The sequence below is a fragment of the Mauremys reevesii genome, linkage group 2 (assembly GCF_016161935.1).
Source record: "Mauremys reevesii isolate NIE-2019 linkage group 2, ASM1616193v1, whole genome shotgun sequence".
NCBI classification, from domain to species: domain Eukaryota; kingdom Metazoa; phylum Chordata; order Testudines; family Geoemydidae; genus Mauremys; species Mauremys reevesii.
Window position 1 is genome coordinate 211,520,014 of NC_052624.1, and position 20,805 is coordinate 211,540,818.

Below are 20,805 nucleotides of genomic sequence, written 5' to 3' on the forward strand. Positions count from 1 at the left end.
CAAGAAGAAAGAGTGGATTGGAAGACTGTTGTTAGTTATAAAGACTGCAGGATTTTAGCAATACTTTTTAAAGGTCTGCAGAGTAGATAAGAGAGGAAGAGGAATTTAAAGCAGATGAGATAAAGGACACACCAGAAGGCATGAGCACAAGAAACTGGAAAATATGTGATACACAACAAAGAAAGGTATCAGAATAGACGTAGACGAGAATGGAATAGTAAAAGGTGATGAGAAAGGAATGGAAAACCAAAAAGGAAGGATGGAGGCAAGGGAGGGGAACAAAAGGAAGAAATAAAGGAGGGAACAACCAGAGGAAAAGGGAAAAGGGAGGAAACACCAGCAAAGGTGAAGAGCTACTTGAACTAAAGGACAATCCTGGCACAGGAACAATGTGTATAAACCAGCCATGAATAAATTTAGGCTGGAAATTAGAGGAAAGTTTCTAACTGTCAGATGAGGGAGGTTCTGCAACAACCTCCCACTGGGAGTAGTGGGGGCAAACAACCTAACTGGTTTTATGATGGAGGTTGATAAATTTATAAATGGGATTATAAAATGGGGTGCCTGTGATGGCAGCAGACTCAACTTGGTTACCTAGGAGGTCTTCTCCAGTCCTAGGTTCCTGAAAGGGATGTGAGTGGGCAAAAGAAAGAGAACAGAGAAAAGAGGTAAAGAGAGAAATCAATTGCATAGGACCAGAAGGCAGAAGATACTGAGATACAAAGCGGTATAAGTGCTTGGATAGACTATATAGTGAAATGATAACAACAAACAGAGTAAGGCAGGTTCAGGAGAAAGGGCTGAGAGATTGGAAAGGAAGGGAGAAGAAATCAATGAGAGAAGAAAAATTAAAATATGATGTGATGGCCAAAAGGAAGGGCAGCTAGACACCAGAAAAAAAGGACATGGAGATGATAAAATAACTGGAAGCCTTTTGAACTGGAAGCCTTTTACTAGTGGTCAAGAATTTCCAATCACATTGTTCCTATCTTATGGCTATTTTCCTGTTTATTTTAAAAGGGATGTTGTGGTTTTATTTTTTATACTTTGCTGAAGAGTTATTTCATTGTTCAGTTATAAATGGAATCAGGTCACGTTGTTTGTCTAGATCTGCTGCAGTAGGAGTGACATTCACCAAAATAAAACAAATTCTACTAACCAGTGCTTCAGGAAAAATAATTGCATATGGATGCATGTCTGTAGATAATATTGTTGGATCCATGTTTATGAAATCTCCTATTAAAACATATTCATAGATAGATAAATAGATGTTCATAACTTGACAGCAATTCTTGTAAAAAGGTGAATTAACTTGCTAGAAAATAACCTGAAACGAAATAAGCTCAGCCTATGAGACACACTTCAAATACCATCAAATATGGGCTGATCAGAGGTCTATGATTAGGCCGGATATTTTATTACATACACTACTTCCTTTACTCCTGGTGTCATTTCTTCCACCCCCACCATTTCTAGGATGACTGGTTCTAGAAAGCAGCAATTCCAGGAATGATGTGCCAGCATCATCCAAGCTAAATGACTGTGCACAAATTCCTAGATATGCTGTTTTCTATAGCTGGAGGATCAAACTCTCTACTAGTGGAGCTGCACCCATTTACACCAGGAGAGAATTTGTCTCTGAACCTCTGGAAAGAAGATCAAAGCATTCTTTTGCATGGTATATTGATGAGAAGGAATTCTATGTGGGGACTATATGGTACAGGTGGAAAGGGTACATAAAATATTATATATTATTTATTATTACAGTATCACCTAGAGGACCTGATCTAGGCCCCATTGTGCTAAACACTGTGTTGGAGAAAAACTCAGTTCTCGCTTTTTCTTTGGGTGCAGCAAAATCAAATACTTTATTATTTCTCCAGTAATTACAATGGAGGGAGAGAGTGTCCTAGGACACAGGGTCGCCCCAGTCCCGGACAGGTCTCTCAACTGGTAAACAATTACAGCAAGCATTTATACCTTTGTTACAAACAATAAATAGCAATAATACAGATGATAATGAGCAACAACTGCATTTTGTTTATACATAAGCCATCCTGCTATCTTATTTTTCTCACTCCTAGAAGACACCAGTCTGCATATTTGGTTTATCAGTTACAAGGTCGTAATAACTTTTTACACAGTTCTTTCCCTCTGCCTCACACTATCCTTGCTTCTAGAAGTCTCATGTCATTAGGGTTACAGCTGGGCTAACTCTTGCTAACTGACTGACATGCACTAAGATCCCCTTATTAATTCTTTCCCTGCTTCCACAACTGTAAAAACATAATGAAAAGATAGTCTGAGCTAAGGAATGGGTTGGACTGAAAATCACTGCACTTACGCTACTTACATATACACACACATGCACATACAGAATTAAAAAGTCTAAAGATTTCATTTCAAAAGCAATGTGTTAAACCAGTAGTTAAATCATCTACTACTGTATTGAAAAGAAAGAGAAGATTCACAAATGCTGGAAGAATTTAGAGGATATTTAACTATGTAATGGGTGAGTTATGCCAAAGAAATGCAGGAAGTTTATTAGAATATGGAAAACCATATTATCCCTAAAGTTTCTCTCTCTTTCTCTGTTTCACTGTAGCGAGTCGGCCCTAAACCTTCCCCATTTCCCTTACTGCTTGTCTTTCGGCTTTACATTTAAAGAGTCAGCATGCATATGCTCACGAGGTCAGCCTCTACTTATAGTATTTATGTGAAGTTTACCATAAGGAAAATCACATGGGAAATAGTTTCTTTGAAGATTTTATTCCCTGGAAACGGTGGTAGGATAACAGACCTTTTCTGATAATATATGGATCATAGTGCAAACACTGTGAACTATTTTAGTCATTCACAGGAATGACATCACTGAGCAGCAGAATATCAGAGGAGTAATACCACACACAGAAACTATGAGAATCTACTGACATGAAGAGCAAAAATGTCTTTTTTTAAATGTAAGCAGAGTTGAAAGATCATGAAAGGCAGTTATGATTTTTTGTCAATTGACTTCTGCCCATAAGCATAAAATGTCAGCTGTCAAAATGTCAAGCCATTTGACTTTGCTACAAATGAAAAGAAGGAGAATTCAATACAACAGCAAGAGAAAAGAAATACACCAAAAAGAAGACTTTGCTTTCCATTTGTTCTTTCTGTCCTTTAGTCAAGTGGAAGAAAATGTAAATGTCCTGCAGGCTCGATGTTGATGCTGGAACTGTGTATTATATAAAACAAAAAGATAAGCAAATTTTGAATTACAGCTTTACTTGTGCTGTTTGTATCATCAACTAGAATCCCTCAATGGAAATATAGCCCCATAATTCACTGTTACCTATTTCTTTATTCTCTACATTGTATCATAAATTCCTTACACTATGCTGGCTCCGGAGTGAATTGCTGCATGGGTTTCTTTGTGGTGTCCTTCATGTTTGAATTATGTAAATGTACCTCTCTATGTTTTGTAAATTGGATTCTAGAGGTTGAGTATAAATATTTGTAATTTGCTTTGTACAGGAAGGATATTGTGCTTTTATGACTTGATCTTTTAAATCTGTTGGATAAGTGAAAAGTATCATCAGTACACTTTTTGGAAATTGTTCAGCTTCAATAAATCGACTTATTTGGTAATGGGTACCTGATACCCTGTACTTACCTCACAATGTCATAGGCCTTGTTAAAAAACTTTCAACAAGTGAGGCTAGACTACAGGGGTGTGAATAGCAGAGAGCATCAAAGTGTCAAGTGTTTGAAAGAGGACTATGTTAATGCAAACCAGGCACCTTTTAGTTCATGCCAGCAGCATCCATACGGGGCAGTTAGAATGCTACACTTTAGTGAACTCTGTGGTTCAAACCCCTGTAGCCTGCACTGCAGTATTATGCAGACAAGTCCTGAGATTCTGAAAAAAAACCACAACCAAACACCCAAACAAAAAACATGACACTGGCTGCTATTTTTGTGATGAAGCTTGTAACAAGGCAACTGGCCCTTTAAATGAATTTTGGCCCAGCTCCTGTTCCAGTCCAGGTATGGCCTAGTTTGGTGTAATGAGGGAGGGCAGGGCTGCCACTGGGAGTTATAAATGGGAGCTCAGAGCCACAGGCAGATTATCAGCCCAGACAAGTGAGGCACATCCTAACCAAGAATTCCCAAAAGCTACTAAATACATTTGATTTAAATGTCACAACTCACTCTCTCCAGTAGCGAAATGAATGCCAGAAAGTTTGAGGAATGTAGTGCTGCGTGCGGCTCAGAACTTGGTGTAGCTAATCTATAGAATTGCAGCAGTTAAGCTTGAACTGCAAAGAGTTTGCTGGGGGCAGGGATGTAGGCTGTGCTCTGCACCTCCCAGCTCCCTCCCCTATAGGGCAGGCCTCATGCATGCCAAAAGGAGCCACTGCCAGGCCCTGAGCCTGCTCCGTGCTTTGCCCCCCCACGCTGACCTGGGTAGCAGTGGCACCACAGTAGCAGCTCCAGCTCCACCACTGTATTAACTAATACATTGGGTGGGGAAGGAAATAACTATACTATGGTTTGTGCCTCACCTGTTGAAAAAGTCATGAACTGTGCTGCTCGGAACCCAGAGTCCAGAGAGGGAGAGAGTCTAGAATCCTGACACCTGCAAGAGCTCAGAGGCAAAGCAAAGCAGAGCTGAGCTGAGAGCTTTAGGGAGGGAATGTCCCTGAAGGGGGAGTAGTGAGAGCTCACTACTGAGCAGTGGAGTCAGAACAGGCTGGTGAAATCAAAGGCAGGAAGGCAGTTGGGGAGTCACCTGCAAACTTTCCCAGGCTAGAGAGCCATGGCCAGAGAGTTCTGGAGAGGGCTGAAGGCTGAAAGCAGCAATGGAGATGCCTGCTGGCTCTCTGAGCTAGGGAGCTGAAGGGCCAGAGAGGGCTACAGGCTGGGGGATTATGGGCAAGAGCCGGAACCCTACCTAGGAAGGAAGCAGGATGAAGAAGCACCTCACCAGTGGGGCTGGGGTGAGGCGTGGTGAGAAATGCAGAGCCACAGCAGGTAGTTGGTGTGTAAGGAGACACACCAGAGCCATAATGGAGAGATAGGACATGGGGAGAGATGTCAGAGTCATAGTAGAGAACTGGGGCATGATGGGAGATGCTGGGCCTGCATCAGAGAGCTGGGGCATGGGGAGAGATACTGGAGTTGTATGGGGCATGTAGATAGGCTGTTGGGACTTTCATAGGTTCCAAGGCCGGAAGGGACCATTGTGATAATCTAGTCCTTAAAACATAAGCCATAGTACTTCTCCAAAATAATTCCTAAAAAAGCATATCTTTCAGAAAAAAATCCACTCTTGATTTTAAAATCGCTAGTGACGGAGAATCCACCACAACCTTTGCTAAATTGTTTCATTGGTTAATATTCTCGCCATTAAATATTTATGCCTAATTTTCAGTGTGAATTTATCTAGTTTCAACTTCCAAGCATTGGATCATGTTGTACCTTTCTCAGCTAGACTGATGAGCCCAATTGTCAAATGTTTGTTCCCCATGTATGTACTTATAGACTGTAATCAAGGCACTCATTAACCTTCTCTTTGTTAAGCTAAATATTCAAGGAGCTCAATCACTATAATGTATGTTTTCTAATCCTTTAATCATTCTCATGGCTCTTCTCTGAAGCTACTCCAATTTATCAGCATCCTTCTTGAATTCTGGGGACCAGAACTGGACACAATATTCCACCAGCGGTCACATCAGTGTCAAATGAAGAGGTAAAATAACCACTCTATTCCTACTTGAGATTCCCATGTTTATGCATTTAAGGATCATATTAGCCCATTTGGCCACAGAGTTACACTGGGAGATCTTCTTCAGCTGATTATCAACCACAACCCCTAAATCTTTTTCACTGCTTCCCGGGATAGAGTCCCCCATAGTGTAAGTACATTCTTTGTGTCTATTTGTATACATTTAGCCACATTAAAACACATGTATTTGCTTGAGCCCAATTTACTAAGTGATCCACAATGCTCTGGATCAGTTCTTTTCACTATTTACCATGCACCTAATTTTTGTGTGATTTGCAAACTTTATCAGTGATGATTTTATATTTTCTTCCATTAAAAAATAAGTTAAATAGCATAGGGCAAAGAACCAGTTCCTTAGGGACCCATAGAAACATACTTGTTCAATAACAATTCCCTGTTTACAATTACATGCTGAGACCTATGAATTTAATTCAGTTTTTAATTAATTTAATGTGTTCCATGTTAATTTTATGTTGTTCTCTTTTGCAGTCAAAATGTTGTGTAGTATCAAGTCAAATGCCTTACAGAAGTCCAAGTATATTACATCAGCACTATTATCTTTATAAATCAAACTTGTAGTCTCATCAAAAAAGATATCAATTTAGTTTGAAAGGATCTATTTTCCATAAATCCATGTTGATGATCATTCATAATATTTTCCTCCTTTAATCGAGTGTCATATCAGCCCCCTCATTACCTTGCCCAGGGATCTATGTCACACTGATGGGTCATCCCATTTACCCTTTCTAAATACTAACACGACATTAGCTTTCTTCCAATATTCTGAATGTATTTCTTGGACTGTCCTGAGGATCTCTGGATTATGGCTGTGGAACTTCTTTATGATTTCCATGAACAAGTCTTTTGTAATAAATTAACCCATGGAGGCTATTTATATTAGGAAAGCTAATGAGGAGTTGCCAGGGACTCTGGAACCAAAGGGGAAACTGAGGCAAGTGTACCTGGCTGCACTGTGGCTTGCTGCAGGATGCCCCAGGCAGGGGTCATGCCTTATCACATATGGTGGGGAATGCAGGCAGGCAATTAGCCCCTGGGAAGCAGGGACACTGGAGGAGGAAAATTGAGACCGGGATCGCTAACAGGAGCAGCTTGAGGGCACAAGGGGTGCCGGGGAGGTGATCATTCTTTGACAAAGCTGTTGGAAAAATCCACACACATCTATAATGAATATGGATGCTGAGGGTCTGAGCATCATAACGGTAAGAATGAACAGCCAACTGCTTAGAGAAGCAGCAGTTGAAAGATGAGATGTCTACAAATAGTGACCATTATACAGACATAAGTGTAGAAAAGTATAATCCAGATGTAAGAGAAATAGTTGACAATAAGTGAAGGAGACATATGGACCAATGTAGTGGGGGAAACTGCACAGGATTTAAGAAACAAGGTTTCAGCACTCTACTATGCAAATTTGGCATCAGATTCCAACCTCATGTACCTTGGTGAAAATGTTTAGTAACACCATTGAAGATTCCAGTGTAGCTCAGATTAGAATCTAGCTCTTTGGAATCAGGATTAGGTATGGAAGTAGATAATTTGGTGAAAACAAATTAGAATTTATTCTGCTCCAATAACCTTTGCCCATTTCTAGAACGGACTTCCTAATGAAACCACTATTTTTCTTCACACAAAGAAGATGAATGGGAAGTACTCAGGAGGAATTACTGAGAGCCAGCAGAAATGTAACAAAGAAATAATAGAAACAATGTATTTGACCAGGAAAATACATGGAGCAATAAAGTGAAAAGTGTATGTAACATAAATCAGTAGCGTTACTGTTACAATGTAAGATATGTTTCTACATACATCTTTTATAGTAAAAAAAAATGTAAAAAAAATATATATATCTAAAATCAAAAGACAAATAAGTGATTCTGAAAGTACATGAGAAATAAAAAATAAGTGGATGAGAAGGACTACAAATCCCTTGAAAGACAGAGAAAAGAATTAAAAAAAAATAGAGGGGGTATTGCTAGGGAAATAGCGGATGTCTTTGTCTCAGTATTCACCAGGTGTTGCGGGGAGAGAAACTGCAGAAACTGGTGAGTTTTCTAGACAAGAAAAATGAAAAAAATAATGTAACTAAGGGTGGTGCCAGAATACTGTAGGTAAATAAGCAATTAAATAATAAAAATGTGTACACCTAGAGCAATCAAGAAGCTAGAATTAAATGGCTTCCTTCTCAACACTCTTTAAGCAAAGGTAGAAGGAAAAAAGATATGGTCTGGACTTGTGGCATGGAAAGAAACTCATGTGTCACCCTTGTTGAACCAGAAATTAAAAGAAGACCTGAGTTGCCATACTCTGCAAGATAACCTAGAGATATTGATCACAAAATAATATGGAGTTTAAGGGGAATGGGGATGTGATTGAATTGTGTACTATTGTGAGAGATGGAGAGAAGATGGACATCATCCATATAGTTCAAAACCCCAATCTTTATTTCAGTGAGACTCTGTGTAGACAAAAGTGTTAGTATATAGGCCTGGGATAGAATTTTGGGTTTAATTTTTGATACTTTTATATTCTTACTAATATGTGTGAACAAAGAAATTGGGTGTTGCACCTGCTTTGTTTTGGTTTTTTTAACTAAAAATTCTTGACATATTAATAGAATTAGATGGGCCAGATATGCTCCCTCCATCCTGAATGTTTGTATGTGAATATCTTTGAATTAGGTAAGGAGATAATCTAGAGACACAAGTCATTATTTAAAAGAAACATGCCACATCTGTGTCTTGCTATGTCTCCAGTGCTCACTAAAACTCACTAAATTGCTTTTTTGTAAAGAGAGTGTGTGACAAAAAGGGGGAAGGGGAGTCCTTTTACATTTAAGTCAAGCTTGGCAAGTTAGTTTTGTAATTTGTATCCATATGTCTTCTTTAATATTATTAAAAAGTTGTACTGTGTTTGGGGTTCAGTGATTTTCAGGGAACTGATCTTAATTCAAGTGGATGGCTTACATTTTGCTGTGCAAAAAGGTATGAAAAATACTCATCATTTGAATATATAAGTATTCCAAGAAAGCTAACTAAGCCATACATACATACATATGTAAAGAATAAAAAAAATAGACAATAATTAAGGAAAATGTACAAATCTACCAGGACATGAGGCATTTAGACAATAGATCTGGACAATTGTCTTAATGCTTACCGTACATAGATAGCAATTCACTTTTATCAACCCTCTATAGAGCCTCCAGGGCAGATTTTGGTTCTGTGAACCCAGCACAGCTCAGGAGAGAGCTTCAAAGGTGACTTTGGTGCCCCCTTTACTTTCCTACAGCCCTGGGTATACTGGGTTGTTCGTTCCTTCAGTCAGTGTTAATATACTAAGGGACCATTCTAGCAGCCAGAGATTGCTGAGGCAGCAGGATTCCTTGACCAGGCTGTCTCAGGTGCTGAAGGAAGTTGAAAAATTCCCCTGAAGCAGTAAAAGTTCCATTAGCCCTTTAAGGTAGATTAAAGATTGTTTTGCCCCACTAGAATGAGGCAAAGATCTGGCCTTCCATGTCTGTGAATATGAAATTGTACATGCACCTACTTGTTTGCAGCTGTAAAGTGTAGGCATACCCATACATCTATTGTAAAAATTCTACTTTATTCACTCACACTGACATTTACAAGTAGGCAGATGTTAGCAGCCAAAGTGAAGGAGCAGTATTAGACAGCTCAAGTTTGTACACACCCACTAAGCAGGCAGGGTCGAACGGGCATGCAAATTCAGCCACGTGAATAGCGTAAGAATTTGAAGAACCTAGAACGAACTAACTACCCACCCCAGACGGCGCGCGATCAAGTCCGTGGCCTCCGGACACCGCACCCACTTTGCAGTGGTGGAGTGGTGGAGAGTTCGATCTATTCGGAGTTCGTTCTATCGCGCGCCCAGATTAGAGATGATAGTCGAACTCGAGATCGAAGTCTCGAACGCTGACCCGGCTCGTAAGTGTAGACTAGCCCAAAGAGAGTGTGTCCTTTGAAAGCAGGACATAAGAGGAGGAGAATATGTGATGGGGTTAAATCAACACATTATTGCATAAATTAAGGATGACATCACCATAGAGGCTGATTTTGCAAGCCTTACTTACCTTGTGTAGATTTTACTCTGAAAAGTAACCCCACAGAATTTACATGGAGTATTCACATAAGTAATTAGTCTACGTTTAAAAGATAGAGTGAAGTGGAGTCTCAAGTCCTTCTACATAATCATCAATAACAAGTGCCAATTTTATTGGTACTTCATTTTTTTCAAGTTTTCTTCTTTTTCCAATGAATTTAATCTTATGAAAAGAGGCAGACTGACAACCCTGAAGATTGAAGTATGTGTTTAGAAAAAGAACCAGTATAACAACAGCAGTCAGAACAGTGCTAAGCATCCACATTGAATTGGAAATAAACTCTGACTTAGTCTGGGTTTGGGTATTTTGCATTAGCAAAATTCATGCCATGGTCATGACAATGTAAGGCAAGGCTGGGGAGACCGTGAACCTGTGAGAGTAGACAACAGCTGTTGAGGAAAAGGCAGCTGTGGAAGGAGTGGGGAGGGACTCTAATTTCCATGAGCATATGCAAGGTTTGGTTTGCTGCCTTTTCCTAAAGGTCTCTGGGTGCCTAATAATGTTTAACAAAAGCATTGCTTACAAAGCAAGCAACATAGCCTGTATTGGTGCTGCCTATTGGTCCAATGCGCTACTGCCCAAAATACATGTTTATGGAAGTGGTTTCTGATTATTGTAATTCTGCAGAAGAAAAGGATGTCCAGGTAGTTCATTTTATCTGAATTGAATATAATCAGTAGAATTCTCAGTTGTTGACAGGATAATTCTTCTGACTAGCTGTGTTGCCCTATTTTCTTGTTTTGATTTTTCTATTATGTCTAAGATTTTCTGCAGTTTGCATTTTAGTCAGTCTCTCAAATATTGATGTCCGTTTTCATTCTCTTTAAGAATAATGTCTCACCAGCTCAACTGACACATTACCGTGACACTTCTCAGACCAAAGAAAAGGCAACTTATAATCAAACAGTAGCTGGAGAAAGATGATTTCATTAGTTCCTACTTGTTTAAACATGTACAATTGATTTCAGTTGAGCAGATTCATGAGCTTCATGTTTCTCTTTCCTCGATCTTTAGTGCTGTTTTTTAAAGAATTAAAAAAATACTTCTAGGTCAAGATTTTTAAACAGCCTCTGCACTTGAAAACAATTGCAGGCACAATTAATGTGGGTTAGTAATTTAACTATGTGATATGCCAGCACAGTCAGGTACTTAGGTAGCTAATATGTATCAGTTTCACCCACACTTTTAGTGTGTCTACAAAATTAGAAGCACAGAAAAGATCAGTTCAAACTTGGGGCTTTCTTGTGTGTTAAATTTAGGATTCTTCATACAAATCATATAGCTACACATCTTACTACATTTTGCACTCCCTCCCTGCTAGCTAGCAAGTCTGCTTCTCTGAAAAATGATATTAACAAAATACAAATTTCACTTTTCACAGAAATAGACTTACTAGCTAGCAAGTCTTAAAAAATAAGCAACAAAAAAAGCAAAAGAAACTGTAACAAAAAGACAAGAACATGCATAGCATATTATTTGTTTCTATTCTGTTTAGGTCCAGTAAATAACAGAGAAAACTGTATATTATTTTTATTATTGAATCTGCCAAAAAACCCTACATAAATAAATTGCAATGATTTGGACATTTATATATGTATATTTATTTGTTTTTCCTAAAGTTAATTGGATATTTTAGAAAAAATTGTCAGAGCAGCCACCAGCAATAGTTGGCAACCAAAAAATTTCTTGTGAGAACGCCTGCCCTAGAACACTCCAGCACCAGCACCAACTTCTTGGACATCATAATCAGCTTCAGCAATGGAACCCTACAGACAACTATATACAAGAAACCCACAGATTATGACACTTACCTTCACAGATCCAGTAACAACTGCGTAGTAGCCTCGAGCAGGCATGGAGTGGCTGTGGCATGGGTGTTGTTTGGAGGAGGTAGGAGCCAATGCCAAACTGCAAGCCTCAGGTCCACAGCAACAGGAGGAGCCGTGCCACATGTGGTTGCTGCCTTGGTCTCAAAGCCCAGGTGGCAGTGGGGTCAGCCTGTCACCGGGAGCAGGAGGGACCTGGCAGAGACAGCCTGGTAGCAGTGGGACCTGGTGGGGGCAGCCTGGCAGCGGGAGCCAGGTGCAGGCACTAAGTGAGCCCGGGTGGAGTGCGATGGTCCCTGAGTGAGGCCAGGCCAGTAGCAGCAGGAGCTGCACCAGAGGAGCCCTCCCTACCCAGCTCCTTGCTGTCTGTGACTATCCCAACCCCACAGGCCCTGGGGAGATGGTAGAAAGCCAGACTAGAGCTACTGCCCTACGGTCCCACTGACAGTGGCACATCCTGGGGAGCAGGGACATGGTCTGGGGGCTGCTGTTGGGCACCCAGTCCCCCCATCCCAGGACAGACAGAGGGTCCAGGGCTCCCTACTGCTGCCCTGTCTACTTGGGCATCTCTTATCACCTCCCTGCTCTGCCTTCTGGCCTGGCCAGGGTGCAGGGCCTCAGGAGGAAGAGGAGTAGGAGGAGACAGGGCCACAGTTCCAGCTACAGTAGCCCCCCACTTCTACCCAGGTTCAGGTGCTCTGGCAAGTGCCCCCAAATTGGCTGGGGCCTCTGGGCATGGGCCCTGTGGGTGGGCCCATGCATAAATCTGACAGTGAATCCATATGTGGGTATCATTAAACAACATATTCGATGAGGACTGCATCATGAACAGAAACTTTCCCCAAACCCCTCTTCTGGCCTTCAAACAGCACCCCAGCTTCTCAAAGATCATCAACACAAGCTAGCTCCTCATGGACCAGGACCCACCAACTCTGTCATAACAATGGATACAAAACTTGCAGATATATCTTCATTGCTACAATAATCAACACCCCCCACAACTCACCTTTCAAGATCCCTGGGTCCTATACATACCTATTATAACATGTAGTGCACCTCATCCAGTTCACTAAATGCCCCAACAGCAATTATGTGGGTGAAACCAAACAATCGCTATGCTCTCAAATAAACTCACATAGAAAATGATAAAAGACAAAAACACCATGTCACCATGGGCAAACATTTTTCACAGAATTATCATTCCATATCTGACCTCATCCTCAAAGAAAACCTGGACAACACCTTCCACAGATAATCCTGGGAGTTTATCTAGACAATGAAAATTATGGTCATTATAAAGACACCAGTTTCAGAGTGGTTGCCGGGTTAGTCTGCATCAGCAAAAACAACGAGGCATAAGCTTTCATGGGCTAAAACTCACTTCATCAGATGCATGGAGCGGAAAATACAGTAGGCAGGTATAAATACACAGCACAAAGATGGGAGTTGCCTTACTGAGTGACTGCCTACCATGATTGAATTGGCCTCATTAGCACTACTAAAAGTAATTTTCCCTCTGTTGATATTCACCCCTTCTCGTCAGCTGTTGGGAATGGGCCACATCCACCCTAATTGAATTGGCCTCATTAGCACTGACCCCGACTTGGTAAGGCAACTCCCATCTTTGTGCTGGGTATTTAAACCTGCTACTGTATTTTCCACTCCATGCATCTGATGAAGTGGGTTATAGCCCACAAAAGCTTATGCCTAAATAAATGTGTTAGTCTCTAAGGGCTTGGCTACACTTGCAAGTTACAACTCAATAAAGGAGCCACGGGCGCACTAGCTCACTGCCTGTCCACACTGGCAAGGCATGTAGAGCACTCTGACTCTGCAGCTACAGCACTGCTGGTACTCCACCTCAGCGAGTAGAATAACCTTTGCTTCATCCCCACTGGAGCGCTGTGGTGCCAGTGTGGACGAGGTGTTGCATTACTGTGCTCTGATCAGCCTCAGGACAAATGTCCCATTATCCCCTTAGGTCAAGTGGCCACTCTTCTCATTGTTTTGAACTCACTGTAGGAATGCGGATGAGAGCTCTGTTTCTGACAGCCAGCTGCTTATCTGCTCTGAGACAGATAAGTCTGCTCCGAGACTGATTAGTGTGGAATGCTCTGTGTGTGTGAGAGAGAAGTGGGGGAAAAGGGGAATCTGCTTCTGTCTGAACTTACAAGACAGTATGCTGACATGCTTGCAGCCCCCCCCCAAAACCCCTCTCTCTCCCCCCACATACACACAACACACTCCCTGTCACACTTCACCCCACCTCGCCCCATTTGAAAAGCACATTGCAGTCACTTGCATGCTGGGATAGCTGCCCATAATACACTGCTCCCAGTGCCGCTGCAAGTGCCACAACTGTGGCCATGCCAGTGCACAAGCGGCTGTCAGTGTGGACAGACTGCAGCACTTTCCCTATTGCGCTCTCCGAAGGTAGGTTTAACTCACAGCACTCTACATCTGCAAGTGTAGCCATGCCCTAAGGTGCTACAAGGACTCCTCGTTGTTGTTATAAAGACACTCGATTTATGGCTTATTACATTAATTTGTAACACACTAGCCCCCGCTTTTTTTGTTCTGTGACTGCAGGCGTTTTAACAAGCCACTCCTCCTTAAATAGACCCTTAAAATATGTGTTAACTATTTATACTAAACAATCTGTTCCTTGCATTTAGCTAATACACTCTGAGTACTTTTCCCAGACTTGAAGAAGAGCTCTGTGAAGCTCTAAAACTTGACTTTTTCATGAGCAGAAATTGGTCCCTTAAAGATATTGCCTCACCCACCTTATCTCTATAATTAGAATGGACTGTTTTGAAAAATCTCCCATATAGATCTGAGTGAGTATTTATTATTTAAACAATATTTTGTGTTGTGCTGCCTCACTGATTGTCAGACAGGTTTTCAGTACTTCACTTTACAGCATACATTTGCATTCAGAATTCATTATGCACACATCACAAATGCTACACAATGGTTGAGTTTAAACAAGTCTGTTTCTGTACTTTTGGATTACATACAGCTGGCAGACTAAAGCAGAATGAAAGAGGAAAACAGTGGTATCTGAGGAGCATATTCTGAAAGCTACAGACATTTCCAATTACAGAGCTTCCAGAAAGTGCTCTCACTTATACAGATGTTTTGGGGAGCCCAGAATTTTGTGTGCTCTAACGAACAGCGCTTTGCAAAAATGTCACTCAGAAAGTTTGCCTCAATCCTGCACACACAAACAAAAAAACCCTCCATAGTTTTTGCCAAGAGTATTTATCTATTTTGTCAACAGCCAAAAGCACTTTATGTCACTAAAAAAAAGAAAAAGAAAATGTAAAAATTATGAAAACACATTGGCCCAAATTTTCAAAAGCGATGAAAGAATTTGGCTGCCTCATTTATTGTGAGGGTGGCGTAAGATACTTTTAAAAGCGACTGATCTTCAAAAATGTTGAGCATCTGTCCTTGGTTCGGGCCCCTTCCAGGTATTTAAAATTGGGCATCCAAAATCACTAGGCATTTTTTTCAAAATGTAGTTTCCTGCTGTAGTAGGTTATGCCATTCATCTTCTCTGCCTACTTTGTTGTTGTTTTGTTTTACATTGAGAAACTATAATATGAAAATTACTGTTGAATTGACCTTGAAGGTCAGTACTTAAATTCACCTTGAATTAATTCATCTTCTTGTGTCAAATGATTTCATTTTCAGAATTCTCCTTCCTCCTGTCCTCCTCCTCCTCATCATCAGTGTTCAAAGTCACAAACCATAGTCATTAGAAAGTGCAGGGCTGATAGAAATGGGCATCGAAGAAAAATAAAACCAAAATTAAGTGAAGGAAAAATAATTATAATCACAAAAATAAGCCTATATGGTGTCCATGTTTTTTAAAGTATTTTGCATCATAATATACTGCCCCCTGAAATAGCAGCTGAGGACGCCTGTGCATTGCCAAAGAGGGAAGAAAAAAAAAGAGCAGCCATTTCTAGGGCTTCATGCCTAAATTAACAGATAATGGCACAGAAGAGCTAGTCTTTGTTGGACTGGTGACTTTGACTTCAGTGGTTTTGAATCAGACCCCTGTTGAGTTGGAGGAAATGTTGAAAGTATGGGGCTCTATTTTCTAAGAGGATTTGTGCATGGACATTTTTTGGTGTGTTTTGAAATTTTACCCTGTAAGTCCTTTGTCTTGGACTTTTGATTTCCATGTACAGTCTCTCTGAGGTTTGTACTGGAGCTTGAACGCAGACACTGAACTGTGAAAGCCTCAATGTTTAAATGTCTAATCTTTCCCAAAAATGCATACAAAGAAGGATGACAAAGCTGATGAGTGGCTTTACCACACCAAGCAAGATGTTATGCCACCCCATCAAAATGTCACATACACGTGACTGTTTAAACAATATGTTAAAAAAAACCAACAACGGGAAACCACCAAAGTGAAAATTTATTCAGCTCAGCATGTCTGAGAAAACCTTAGTCAGCACTTTGAAAATAATACACTTCATCCAGACTTGACAATAATCACACTGTTCTGATTCTTTTTTTTTTTCCCCTTTCTGGTTAGCAAAGTCTGCTTTTGAGAACTAAATCCTTTGCAGAGAAGCTTTTGTTCACCATGGTAGCAGACAACACAGATGTGAGGATTAGAAATGTTATTTTACGGTCATTTTGCAGGCAAAGAGGAAAAAATCCAGCAAGTAATCATCCCAGAGGACACTTGCTTTCTTGCTGTCACCAGTGCTCCCAGAGAATCACACCTTAGCTAATTAAGCATGTCTACTACCTGGTAGGAAATAGAGTACAGGTACCTTCTTTTCTATGGAACTGAGTACACTGAGAAGGTGGACAACATAAGCAAGGATTCCAGTAGCTGCCCCTCCACATATTTCTGTGTATGTCTTTCTCTCTTTTCCCTTGTGAGTACTAATATAGGAAAGATATAAATGCAGGACAATGATAGTGGAATGCTTTCAACACATTCAAATAGAACATCATTTATGAAAGAATCACATTTTAAAAAAAAATTATGAAAAATATTTAAAAAAAATAAGTGAAAAGAAGTGAACAAATGTATTTCAGCCATTTCAATAGATGCTTTTCTATTAAATTAGAACCAACATCATCATTCCTTGCTTCTTAAATTAGTGGAATTGTATAACTTTCTTGTGCATGACAATTAAATGGAAACATTTCTAGGGCTTCATGCCTAAATCACATATCTTTGCTTGTCTTGGTTTTGGCAAACATCATACAAATAATGCAAGTTTAGTATATTTGCACATTGGGTTGCTACAAAACTAGAGGCTGCAAATTCATGGGTGTGTGTGGCTTAAACCGCATTTGTTAAGCATAATATGTTCTGTGTATAATTTTAATTGTTCTTTATGATAATTGACCTTCTACTTTAGGAATAATCCTAGCATTTTTTTAAAATACAGCACTAGATTCACGTTTCAAAAAATTTATACAGATGCTATTTTTAAGGTTTATATAAAGTGGAGGCTGATTTTATTAACAGCTGGAAAACAGCCAGCTTATTTCAGTCATAGGCACTGACTTTTGTTTTTGCCAGTAGATGCTTTTGAAGAGGTGTGTATGTTTTTTGTTTATTTTTATTGGGGGGGCTCTGCCAGTTTTGGGAGGAGGCTATTTTCAGCTTATTTATACACTTCTTTCATATTCTAGTTATTGAATGTGTCTATCATTGGTATATTTACTGTTTTAATAAAGATTCAGTTGTTATGAACTACATAATTACATTATCATGAATTATAGTATATTAAAATAATTGCAATCACCTACATGCGGTCTTCACTAACATCCCAGTTTAAAGACAAGTATCAGAGGGACAGCCACGTTAGTCTGTATCCACAAAAACAATGGAGTCTGGTGGCAACATAAAGACTAACAGATGTATCTGAGTAAGCTTTCTTCGGTTAAAAAAAACCACTTCTTCAGATGCATGGAGTGAAAATTACAGATACAGGCATAAATATACATGAAGAGAAGGGAGTTACCTTACAAGTGGAGAACCAGTGTTGATAAGGCCAAGTCAGTCAGGGTGGATGTGGTCCACTTCCAGTAATTGATGAGGAAGTGTCAATACATAGTGAGGGAAAACTGCTTTTTTAGTGAGCCAGCCACTCCCAGTCCCTATTCAAGCCCAAATTAATGGTGTTAAATTTGCAAATGAATTGTAGCTCTGTGGTTTCTCTTTGAAGTCTGTTTTTGAAGTTTTTTTGTTGAAGGATGGCTACTTCTAAATCTGTTATTCAATGTCCAGGGAGATTAAAGTGTTCTCCTACTGGCTTTTGTATGTTTAAAGACATTATATCTCACTGTAGCATTCTGGATGAAACTGTCAGCAATCTTATTTACATCTAGTTCCCTGGTATTGTCTTGATGCAGGTTAAGGACAGCTACATTATTTAATTGTGTCTGTCCCATTGATGACTGGAGATAATTTTTAAGTCTTCTGAAGCTGGAGAATGAGTTGAGGATGACACAGGCACAATGAGAAGGATTCTTACAAATTTGCATAGTGCTTTCAGAGTACCGCAAATGACTCCAAGATCTCTTTCTTGATGGGTAACAGCTAATTTAGGCACCATCATTGTGTATTTATAGTTGGGATTATATTTTGCCATGTGCATTACTTTGCATTTAACATTGAATTTCATTTGCCATTTTGTTGCCAAGTTACCCAGTTTTGTGAAACCCCTTTGTAACTCTTTGCAGTCTGTTTTGGACTTAGCTATTTTGAGTAATTTTGTATAATCTGCAAACTTTTCCACCTTGCTATTTATCCCTTTTTGCAGATCATTTATGAATATGTTGAACAGCACTGATCCCAGACCAGTACAAGCCCCTGGGGGGGGTACCTCTATTTACGTCTCTCCATTCTGAAAATGGACCATTTATTCCTACTCTTTGTTTCCCATCTTTTAACTGGAGTGCCCGAGAATGCTTTCACTATCATCTAAAGATCCTTAATTTAATTTAATGACAAGCCTTTTGTTATCCTAATCAATCCTGCCTATGTTTATAAACAAACTCCCTGCCCCAAGGGCGCAGAACTCATCACATTCCATATTCAAACTCTGACTCCTGGGTGCTGAGCACCCCCTAATTTTTTTTCAGTAGGTGCTTGAGTACCCAAAGAGTCAGTGCCTATGATTCCAGTAATTTCTTCTGTAAAGCAGCAATGAGCATGGGAATTGGAAACATGCTCAGATTTCATTGTAAAACCTATATAGTGACACTGTTTATTATTGTATTTATTTAAGTGCAGTTATGGGACACAAATCTATCTGTATGGCCCTTCATATGTGTATAAATATAAGATGTGCAAGCTATTACTGAAGACTTTAGGCATTATTCAGCACTGCGGGAAAAGTGATAGTGAAGAATTAATTCTGTCACACAGCTTGTGTTCATTCCAAACTATTCTTGTCTGGTACTATACATTATTATGTAGCAAAAGGTATTATTGGAAGGACTGTTATCAGAGATGTGTGGAGAAAGTAAAAAGAAAAAGAAAGATTTGGAACACATTATAAAGTGACAAGGAGTCTGGTGGCACCTTAAAGACTAACAGATTTATTTGGGCATAAGCTTTCGTGGGTAAAAAACCTCACTTCTTCAGATGCATGGAGTGAAAATTACAGATGCAGGCATTATATAATAACATAAAGTGAATCGCTCTTTAAATCAAGGTTTCTCCAACACACCTTTGAGGCAGGTCTATTTTTACTCTAGACTACAGGGTAGAGTATTACATTTAGAATATATTTAGAGTATTACATTTATTACTCTTTAGGGTAGAGTACTATATTTTCCACTGATGAACTACCATTAGCTATTGAGGAAGGAATATACTTCTGGGGTCCAGTCAAAATGTTAGTTGCATGTTCACAGCTGTCTCTGCAACCATGGGAGTTATGTGCATGCATATCCCAGGATGATTAGACCCCTGCATTTTTGAAATTGTAGTCTGATATCAAGTACCTTTGATTGGAAGTCAAACCATGGTTAACAAGAAAGTACAAGAGAAAGGTAAGTAGTAGATAAATACCCTCTTTACAGATTGGAGATCTGAAAAAGAAAAGGGCATTATTCTCTACTGAATTCCTGGAGTTATGCCTTCGTTATGGGAGGAGCATAAACAATTTGGCTTGCTCTCTTTGGTGATAACTCCCTATCACACTGGGTATAAAAAGTGCTTTGATACAGACTATTCTTGAAGAAATTAAATAAAGCTATCAATAATAGCTGGACCATGTTATTTGCTGGTGTAGCTCCACTGATTGCAATGGAGTCACATCATCAGAGAATTTGGCTTGTATCTATATGTAATGCTTATAGTGGACTCAATACCGGCCTTTACTACAGCCCTTTGATCCTTATTTTGGAGATGCAAAGAGGTCATACAAAACTTTGTTTTGTTGGAAAATGCTAATTTGTCAAAGCCAAAACTTTTTGCAGGAAAGAATCAATTTCGATAAATTTCTCAACTCAATTTTTTTCAAACAATGTTTTGAAATGATCTAAATGAAACATTTTGACATATTTTTGGTTGAAAAATTCCTATTTTCCAGGTCAAAGTAACTTTCCTTCGATACTTAAACTAATTATAGTAAAAATAATTTGCAAAAAGATTGTAAAAATCTAGACAAAGAGTCCCCTGAGTGGTATAAAGTCCTGTGCTTCCCCATACCCTCCCATCTACCCATGTAGTAGGAGAGGGTTAGAGGGAAGGAGGAAGCTCATCAGAACAGACCTTATGTTAATTTCATTGAGAGACACAATTGAAACAGAATCATTCCAAAGCACATAAAGGTTTCCCTAATGTCAATATTGAGATTTGGTTAAGGCCCCAGGAAGCTTATGCTGCTGCCAGTCACCTGTTCTCATCAGCAGGAGGACGTGCCATTGTCCTTTGGAGAATTCCAAAGCCCATTCACTCTCTCTTTTAAAACTGATCCTCCGTTTTTGTGGCCAGAGTGGGAGTCACCAGACACTACCAAGCATCTTGAATCTCACAGGAAGGGTGTTCCTGATTTTCATATTCATGCTGT